Source organism: Procambarus clarkii, chromosome 69 (genome assembly GCF_040958095.1).
Source record: "Procambarus clarkii isolate CNS0578487 chromosome 69, FALCON_Pclarkii_2.0, whole genome shotgun sequence".
Classification (NCBI taxonomy): domain Eukaryota; kingdom Metazoa; phylum Arthropoda; class Malacostraca; order Decapoda; family Cambaridae; genus Procambarus; species Procambarus clarkii.
Window position 1 is genome coordinate 14181215 of NC_091218.1, and position 10265 is coordinate 14191479.

Genomic DNA, 10265 nt, shown 5'->3' on the forward strand with positions numbered 1-10265 from the left:
ACCTTGAAAGAGACGTTGTTGTCTTGCCTATATACTGAGATCTTTGGAGCTGACAGTCCCCCAAGTGGGCATGTGAAGGCACAGGCGACGTTGGTTTCCTTGAAGATGTTCTGTTTGGTGTCTGGAGAGTTCTTCATGAGTAGGTTCGCCATTTTCTTGTTTTTGTTGTAAATTGTCAATTGTATCTTCTGATTTTTGTCTGTAGGAATACCGTTCATATTAATAATATCTTTCAGGACCCTTTTCTCCGTTTTATGAACCGTCGAAAAGAAGTTCCCGTAAAACAGTCTAATAGGGGGTACAGGTGATGTGTTAGTTGACTCTTCAGAGGTTGCATGGCGTTTCACCTTTCTTTTTATGATGTCTTCAACATAACCGTTAGAGAAGCCATTGTTGACCTGCCTTACCCTACATGGTTCATCGACTTGCTTCCAACCAGAGCTCACTACTGTGAGTGAGAGCTCGGTTGACGTAAGCGTTGACAACACTCCTCTTGTACCTGTCTGGGAAGTCACTATTGGCATTAAGGCACATTCCTATGTTCGTTTCCTTAGTGTAGACTGCAGTGTGGAAGCCACTAATCCTTTCCATGACTGTTACATCTAGAAAGGGCAGCTTCCCATCACTCTCCATCTCGTAAATGAAACTTAACACCTAATTTTGCTCGAATGCCTCCTTCAGCTGCTGCAAACGTCTGATATTAGGTCCCTGCATAATATGTAGTCAACATACCTGAAGTATATTGGCGGGTTTCAAGTCCATATCAACTAAGACCCTCTGCTCTATGGTGCCCGTGTAGAAGTTAGCAAACAGGACACCTAGGGAATTGTGAGCCTAGAACCCATGGCGACCCCATCTACATGTTTATACATGTGCCCATCGGGACTCAAGAAGGGTGCCTCTTTAGTGCAGACTTGGAGTAACTTCCTCGGTATGCTCTCGGGTATGTCCATATATCGTGATCCGGCGTGTACCCCTCTAGACATACCAGAGAGCATACTAAGGAGTTTACTCCAAGCCTGCACTAAAGAGTCGCCCTTCTTGAATGTAGACCATTTTTGAGTGCCTCAGCAAGTGTTTGCTGATGATGCTAAAATTATGAGAGGGCTTAAGACAGAGGAGGACAGCAAGAGGCTACAGGATGACCTGGACAGACTGAAGATATGGTCCAACAAATGGCTACTAGAGCTTAACTCGAGCAATTGCAAAGTGATGAAGATAGGTATAGGGAGCAGGAGGCCAAACAAATGGTTCCAATTGGGAGATAAAATCCTTCAGTAGTCAAGACAAAAGAAAAATCTATGGGTTGATATCACACCAGACCTGTCTTCAGCAGCCCACATCAAAAGGATAACATCAGCGGCGTATGTAAGGCTGGCGACCATAGAAACTGCCTTCAGAAACGTGTGTAAGGAATCATTCAGAACCTTGTATACCACATATGTCAGACCAATACTGGAGTATGCGGCTCCAGACTGGAATCCACATCTAGTCAAACACAAAACGAACTTGGAAAAGGTTCAGTGGTATGCCACCAGGCATATCCTGAGTTGAGAGGAATGAGCTATCAGGAACAAAATACTGGAAGTAAACATCACGACATTGGACGACAGAAGAGTAGGAGACATGATCACTACCTACAAAATTCTCAGAGGAATTGACAGGGGTAGATATGGATAAACTGTTTAACACGGGTGGTACGCAAACAAGTGGACACAGGTGCAAGCTGAGTATCCAAATGAGCCACAGTGACATTAGAAAGAACTTTCAGTATTTTTTTAGTTTTGCCCCGAGGGGCAAGATTTTTAGACAGCGCCACTCATCCTGTGAGTGGACACACCGCCATAGTGACAGTATTGGGCAGCGCCACTCATCCTGTGAGTGGACACACCGCCATAGTGACAGTATTGGGCAGCGCCACTCATCCTGTGAGTGGACACACCGCCATAGTGACAGTATTGGGCAGCGTCACTCATCCTGTGAGTGGACACACCGCCATAGTGACAGTATTGGGCAGCGCCACTCATCCTGTGAGTGGACACACCGCCATAGTGACAGTATTGGGCAGCGTCACTCATCCTGTGAGTGGACACACCGCCATAGTGACAGTATTGGGCAGCGCCACTCATCCTGTGAGTGGACACACCGCCATAGTGACAGTATTGGGCAGCGTCACTCATCCTGTGAGTGGACACACCGCCATAGTGACAGTATTGGGCAGCGTCACTCATCCTGTGAGTGGACACACCGCCATAGTGACAGTATTGGGCAGCGCCACTCATCCTGTGAGTGGACACACCACCATAGCAGCATGTACAACACTCCCCAATAGGAAGAAAACCCGCTTGATTGCTCATCATGTCACTTGTATCCAGACACAGCTGCGACTTAACTGTCTAAAGTGAACAGCTCCTCAAACAAGAAGATTAACATTTGTCAACCCTTAAAACTTTACGTTATCTTGTGAGTGCAAAATGGGGGAATCTTTTAAGAACAGTATTTGACATTAGTATTTTCCTAAGTCAATGTGGGGTTTATTATTCTACACATATTTCTAATGAGTGTTAAATGTTCACATTCTCTCAGGTAGTAAAGGCGGTGTCCATCACTCATCACAGATTCTGCAACTCCGCTGCTTAATTGTCGTTTCCATTCCGAATCTCCATGGATATTTGTATCCAAAACCGATTCTTGCTATTACTGATTCTCTCATGCGGCACTGGGGTTGTTTTTCTATCCTCCTTTCTTCAGTATCCTTGTCATAGTGATGTTGCCTGACAATACCTCTAATTTGTAGTAGAGTCTTGGGTATGAAGTATTCAATATGGTCTCCTTCAGCGCCTTCAGCAGCCAGCACATCTGCTCGTTCATTCCCACATCTTCCAACATGGGAGGGGAGCCCCAACATGGGAGGGGCTCCCCAACATGGGAGGGGATCCCCAACATGGGAGGGGATCCACAGAAACTTGACGACTCTTCCCTGATTGGTTAGTACTCTCACAGCTCTCTTGATTTCAGCGACTATCGCAAGATTTTCTGCCCGATTTTTACTAAGGCTTTGTAGTGCGGCTTTTGAATCAGTGCAGATCACTGCACCGTTAATGTTTCGTTCAAGGAATCTATACACCATAACAATGGCAGTTAGCTCTGCTTGTATTGAAGAGGCATAGTTCTCAATACGTGCTTTTTCTTTACTCGAGTTTCGAAAGGAATTATTCCTAATTACAGTGTATGCTGCACCAGCTCTGCCATTGGTAGGATTAGATGGCCCGTCAGTGTAGATTTGATCTAATTCGTTCCTGGCTCCTTTAAAAATTTCCTCAAGATACTTATGCCTTATTTCTTGTATTATGTTGGGCATTTTCATTGCCATCTCATTGATGACGCTGCTGCATGAGTCATCCTCCCAGGGAGGTAACCTCTCTACAGGCAGGAGGTCACGGGCTTGCTCAAGCAGGTGAAGCTCTTCCAGGTAGCAGACTGATCTGTGATGCCATTCTTTGCTTCTCCTGTTTACCCTGAAAGTAGCACAGAACTCAGCTATTTCTTGGCAATATTATTGTAATGGGGATCTCTGGCTTAGCATTCAGTTCCTCAATTCTGCTTTTAACACTGGGGAGGGACAACTCCTCTCATAGATTAAACGTTTTGGCAGTTCTTGGGACTCCAAGAATGACTGTCATGGCTTCATTTTGTATGCTCTCAACCCTTTTCATATCGCTTTGGGAGTAGGTGCATAAAACTGGTGCAGTATAGTGTCTGATGGAGCGCACATAGACCGTGTACATCATTTTAAGTACAGAAATAGGGGCTCTATGCCCATTCCAGGTCATAGCTTTCAGTGCCCTGAGTCGACTTTTGCATGTTCCTATGAGTTGGTTGAGCTCCTCTTTCTTCCCCTTGTTAGAGCCGACAGTGACGCCAAGGTACCGTTAGTGGTCAACCCATTCAATTGTTACACCATTAATTTGTAGTTCAACATTTTCTCCCCGCTTGTGATTGGCAATATGCTTGTCGTCTTGTCTGTGGTGAAACAGACAAGAAACAGTGAAACAGAGCTCAACTTTTTCAGTGTCGGTAGTTAACAGATGGAATGCATTAGGCAGTGATGTGGTGGATGCTGACTCCATACACAGTTTAAAATGTGGATATGATAAGATTCCAGAAGGCTCAGGAACCTGTACACCAGTTGATTGCGATTCGCTGCCCATTCATCAGAGGGGGCAATCACGGCGCTTGCGCACCTCGGTTGTTGCCTGGCGTTGCGTGTGATAGTGTCCTTGATAGTGGTGTGGTATGCCGGCTGGCCGGTGGGGCAGCTGGCATTATGGTGGAGTTTGGTGCCCCTATTCGGCGCATTGACATTTTGGGGCTGGAATTCTCAGTGCCTGCAGACTGGGCGATTGTGGTGGTGGCGCTCCTGGACGCCCTTAAGGTGGACGTCAACGATCTTCAGGGACTGGAGAAGGTGTCGAATCGCCGTGTGGCGGTGAAATTTGCCACGTCTCTTGCGTACCAGCGTTTCGTGCATTCCTATGCTGGTGGTTCTTACCCGATTCCTGACTGCTTAAACTGTTACGGTGTCGGACCGGTGGGTGCCTCCGAAGTATGCAAGTGTTCACAGGGTGCCCTTGGATTTCCTTGAACCTGTGCTGCGTGCCTACTCTGCCAGGTTTGGTCGAGTTGTTTCGCATCGTATTAACTGCTTACGTTCTGGGCGTTTGGCGGGGTTACAGCTTGGCGTTTGGACGCTTGTCAGACTTTTGGACGCTTGGCAGGCGTTTAACCAGTGCAATTCCATCCCAGGTTTACTTCCACAGTTTCACCATACGGGAGTTTTATCAAGACCAGCCTGTATTTGTTTCTGATGTGGTGAGGAAGGTCACATCGTGGCTGGGTGCCGCGCTGGTGCCGCTGTGGAACCTTTTGTTTTTCAGGAGAGTGATTTTCCCCCCGTTAGTGTGAGTGGGATTGAGCCTGAGATCCAAGGGCCTGTTTATGTATTTTGTACCATTTCCCGGTTGGGTGGGGCTGATGCTTCGCCTGTTCCTGCTCTACCTGACTTGCTGGCTGACCCAGCGGCCCTGGAGGTGCCTGTTGCGGATCTTGTGACGACGGTCGTTGCAGATGTGCATCCGGCTCCACGTGCTTCCGCCGTGGTGGAGGTTGTTCCCGTGAAGATGGTGCCCGGGCCTGTAGTTGGGGGTGGTGAGATTTCCCCAGATGTGTGCGTTCCTGGCTCCATGTCTGGAGTCGAAGCTGGTGGGGCTCCGGCTCCTGGAACCACAATCTGGTGGCTCTGGACTCCCCGCTGCAAGAGGGCGCCGAGGGAGCGCTCTCTGAGCACTGGTCCTCCCGGGAAGAGGGTGGAAGCTCTACAGGGAGTGGCTTTGAATGGTGGTCCTTATCCCTCCCTTTCCCCTATTGACGTTGTGGGACCTAGCGATAGCGAGGTGGTTGGTCGGGATGTGGTTTCACTGTTGGTTGTGGACGCGGATGCCAGCTGGGAAGTGGCGGCTGGGGATGGATTCGAGGTAGCGGGAGTGGTTGCCCCGGTGAAGCTTCGGAAGTCATCTGGGACCTCCGCCCATGAGGAGCCGTCCTCTGTGGGGCAGAGGGTTGATAACCAGTGTACTGCAGCTGTTGCTCCTGTGGTGTGTTCGTGTGCGCCACCGATGGGACCTAAGGGGTTGGGGGGATCTTGATTGGTTCTCCCAATGGCCCCCTCTCTTACGTGTGCGTCCTTGAATGTGCGTGGGTTGAATGATTTTGCGGTCCAGCTGAGCCCAGTGAATGTCCTTCGTTAGCAGCGTGTGGATGTGGCTTTTATTCAAGAGCATAATGTTAAGGATGTGTATTTTACAGGGTTTGCATGCAGATTTTCATGTCGTGCTTAACCTGCCGAGGACGTCCTTTGGGGGTACGTTGATGATGATTTCTAGGAGGGTGTCCATCTCCATGTGAAGCACGGAGATGGATGAGGATGGGCGGGTGCTGTTTGTCCAGGTGGAATATTTGGGGGTGGTGATTCCGCTCTTGACTGTATACGCCCCCTCGCGCTAGGTGGCGCGAGGGGGCGTAAACCTCCTCCTGATGATGCGCTAGGTGGCGTGTCGTCAGAAGGAGGTTTTTTTCCAGGAGGAGCTTCTGCATTTTTGACGTCATGATACGTGAGATATGATTTTTGGTGGGGATTTTAATTGCGTCACTAGTGTGAGGGACTGCAATACTGCCCGGCTGCAGAATGTTTCCGAGGCGCTGGACGAGACTTTGCAGTGTTGCGGGTTCCGTGATGCTACCGTCATGTGTGAAGGTACGTTGGAGATTACCTTTGCTGCGCGTGGGGTGTGTTCTTGGCTGGATCGGTTTTATGTTCATGGGAGGGAGGATTCTGTGTTCGGGTTCCGCACTGTCCCTGTGGCTTTTTCCAATCATTGTTTGGTGGTGGTCCGGGTTGGTGTTTGGAGTCACGTGTGGGTGGGTAAGGGGTGGTTGAAGTTGAATTGTGGGCTGCTGCATTGTCTGCGGGTCTGTGCTCAATTTCAGGAGTGGTGGGTCGGGATTGTTGCCCGGCAGTCTGCCTTTTCTTCTCTTTTTGGTTGGTGGGAATGGTGCAAGGTGGAGTGTCGGCGGTTCTATAGTGTCGTTGCGAAGAGGGAGGCGGTGGGGAGGTTTGGGTTGCTGCGGTTACTTCAGGCACGGCTGTCTCGTTTGTATGTACGGTTGAATGCGGGGTTTGATTGTTTTGTGGAGATCTCTGCACAAGGAGCGTATTTGTGGGCTGTGTGGCGAGTTGGCTGATGGCGTCCGGGTACGGGCTCGTGTGGCGGAGTGCGTGGATGGAGGGAGGCTTTCTCCCTTTCTTTTGCGGAGAGAGAAGGCTGTTCAGGACTGTCCTTTTTACAGGCCTTCATCGCCCTGACGGTTCTGTATCGTCCAACACAGATGGAGTCCTGCTTTATGTGAGGCAGGAGTTGGAGGCACTGTATGGGGAGGTGCAGGTGGAAGAGGAGCTCGCTGTTTCTTTTTTGCGTGATTGCACACCTGGGTTGTCGGGTACGGATCGTTCTGCACTGGTGGGGGTTGTCTCCTTGGCAGAGCTTTTGGGTGTATCTGGTCCTTTCGCTCTGGGAGGGTGCCCGGTTCGAATGGCCTTCTTGTGGAATTTTATCTTACCTTTTGAGATGTAATTAGGGAGGTTTTCTTGAAGATGGTGAGAACTTGTTTCTAGGGGTGCGTCCTGCCCGAGTCCCAGTATGATGGGATCGTGCGGTTGCTCCCGAAACCTGGCGATTTACGTTTTTTGTCGAATTGGCGACCCATTTCTTTGTTGAATGTTGACTACAACATTGTGTTGAAGGTATTAGCGGGTCGATGTCGAGGTGTTCTTGGCTCTGTGTTATCTGTCGCGCAGTTCTGTGGTGTTCCCGGTCGCTCTCTCCTGCATTGCAACTCTCTTTCAGGATGTGATCGTCTATGCCTCAGAGTATCGCTTGTCGGCTGCGATGCTTAGCTTGGATTGGTCGAAAGGCCTTCGACCGGATGTCGTTGGGCTTTGTGTTTCGGGCATTAGTGTGTTTTGGGTTTCCGCTGTTTGTCTCTTGGGTCCACATGCTATATGCTCATTGTCGTAGTCGTGTTTGCCTCAATGGGTTTTTGAGTGCTCCTTTTCCTGTTCGCCGTTCCATGCGTCAGGGTTGTTCCTTATCTATGATGCTTTATGTGCTTTTTCAGGAGCCTTTCTTTCGGGCGGTCAAGGCTTGTGCCTTGATTGTTCCCTCTTGCTTACCCTCTGGTCTTTGGCTGCCCACTTGTGGGTATGCTGACGATACGGTGCTCTTTTTGGCTTCCAAGGGTTTTATCAGTGGTGTGCAGGATCTTATTCAGCGGTTTGAATTGGCCACAGGGGCTATGGTCAATCGTGATAAGTCTTGTTTGATGGGGTTGGGTGCGTGGGCCTCCCACCTGGTGTGGGCTGGGTCATGGTTTCTGGTGGTTTCTTCTCTCTGGGTTCTTGGGTTGACTTGGTTCAGCTCATATGATCGTTCCTTGGCTTGGAATTGGGATGCTGTCTCCCGTTCTGTTGGGGTTACGATCCGGTTGTCAGGTCGTCCATTGACAGTTTATCAGCAAGCGCTGCTTGCCACTTTTAAAGTCCTTACGAGGGTGTGGTTTGTGGCTCAGTGTTTACCCTTGGATCGCCGAGCCTCAGAGGATAGGGTGTCAAGTTTATCGGTATGTCTGGTGTGGGAGGTACCATCCGGTTCGCCATTCCATGTTGGTTTTAGGTGTGCGCGAGGAAGGGGTGTTGGCATCCCTGACGTTTTTATCAAGGCCAGTACCTTGTTCTGGATCTCGTTGCGTCAAAGGATTGTCGTTGGGTGGGATCTGAATGCATTAGGTGTCTTTTTTTTGTTTGGTTCGGTTTAGTTACTTGGTGGATTTGGGGGCGAGTCGCGACGTTGCGTTGTCCAACTCCTCCTGTGTACTCCTGGGTGGAGGAGATCCTTCGTGCTGTGTTGTCATCCTGACTTTGTCTCTTTCGTGTCGGGGTGTCTATCGTGTGTTTTATCGTGTGCTCCCTTGGGTCGAGGGCCCTTTTCCGCGCTGGGATTGGGGGGACATTTGGTCTTTTTTTTGGGGGGGGGGGTGGCGGCACTTGACGCCACAGTAGAAGGAATATTTTTTTCGTTCGTTGCATATGTTGCGTGCTACTAATGAGCGGTTATGCATGCTTAGGTTGCGCAATTCTGGGGCATGTGTGTACACTGTGGCTTGTGAGAGTTGCAGTTGCACGTGTTTTATTTTTGTAAGCATGTTCAGGGCTTGGTTATTTGGTTGCGTGATGTGATTGAGGCGTTTTGTGGGTACGCATATTGGGGTGGTGGTTTGCGATTTCTCTTCCTCTCCTTTCCTTTCCCATAGGCTTCAGAATAATTTGAGTGTCTTAATTACCGATTATGTGTATATTGGGCGGTGGGAGGGTTATGAACTTGCTCGGGTTCTGGGGTTCTTGTGGGGACGGCTGTGGTTTACCTGGTGGCGGTTGCAGCGTGCTTTTTCGGCGGATTTTAGTGGCTAGTTTATGGATGCGTATGTTCGGGTTTATGCTCTGGGGCCGGTGGGTGGTTAGCTGGGTGGGTGAGGGGTGCTTGCTTTTAGTTGGGGTGTCTGCCAGATTTGGGGGTGTGGGTTTGTGGGGGTTGGGTTGTTGGCTCTGGGTTATGGGTGGGGTTTCCCCTAGTATTTCCCTCCCACTCTGTCGGACCTCCTCGGCGATAGGTAGTGTGGGTTGAGTGTGTTTGTATTATTGTGCTGCTCCTGGTGTGTGTGTGTTCCGGTGGGTGGAATTGTGTGCGCGTGTGTGTGGTGTGCGTGTCCCTTTCTGGCTCCTGCGTAAGCCTGTGCTTCTTCTTTGTGATGGCAATGTGCGTTGAGCTTTGTCCTGTTACTGATCAACGTTCTGTATTTCCTTTCTCTTTCTGGTTGTTTTTATGTACTTAGGTCTTTATGTACATATTATGTATGTGTTTTGGGGGGCTGGCTGTCCTTCTGTACTTATTTATGTATTTTTGTTTCTGTTATGTTTGTTTTGTGGGGGTGTGTGTCCTTGTTTTCTGCCCCCTTTTCTTCCCTGTATTCGTTTATTTGTAATGTTCTGGTCCCTGTGTGTTCCGGTGTGTGCGTGTGCGTGTTGGGTTTGTTCTGGTGTGTGTCCGTGTATGTCTGGCTTTCTCCTCCCAGGCTCTTGCGTGTGCCGGGTTTTGTTTACACAGTGTGTGTGTGTGTGTGTGTGTGTTTACTAGTTGTGTTTTTTTGTGGGGGTTGAGCTTTGCTCTTTCGGCCCGCCTCTCAACTGTCAATCAACTGTTTACTAACTACTTTTTTTTTTTTTTTTCCCACACCACACACACACACACACCCACCCCAGGAAGCAGCCCGTGACAGCTGACTAACTCCCAGGTACCTATTTACTGCTAGGTAACAGGGGCACTTAGGGTGAAAGAAACTTTGCCCATTTGTTTCTGCCTCGTGCGGGAATCGAACCCGCGCCACAGAATTACGAGTCCTGCGCGCTATCCACCAGGCTACGAAGCCCCCTTGTGTGTGTGTGTGTATTGTCGGGTGTGTGGTTGTTCCATTGTATACGGTGCTTTCCCTGTGCCCGGTATGAGCCCGACTTTGTACGTAATTTTGTGTGTGTTATTTGCCTTCTGTTCATTTTTGTTTGATTTGTCCTATGTATTACGTCTCTTTATCCGTGT

At 49.4% G+C, this 10265-nt stretch overlaps 1 protein-coding gene across 3 annotated transcripts in view; it reads right to left on the minus strand.

The window, feature by feature from the left end:
- The window catches only part of LOC123753533 (trichohyalin), a 460426-nt gene that overhangs the window by 277192 nt on the left and 172969 nt on the right, over positions 1 to 10265 (minus strand). The gene's annotated exons all lie outside the window — the stretch shown is intronic.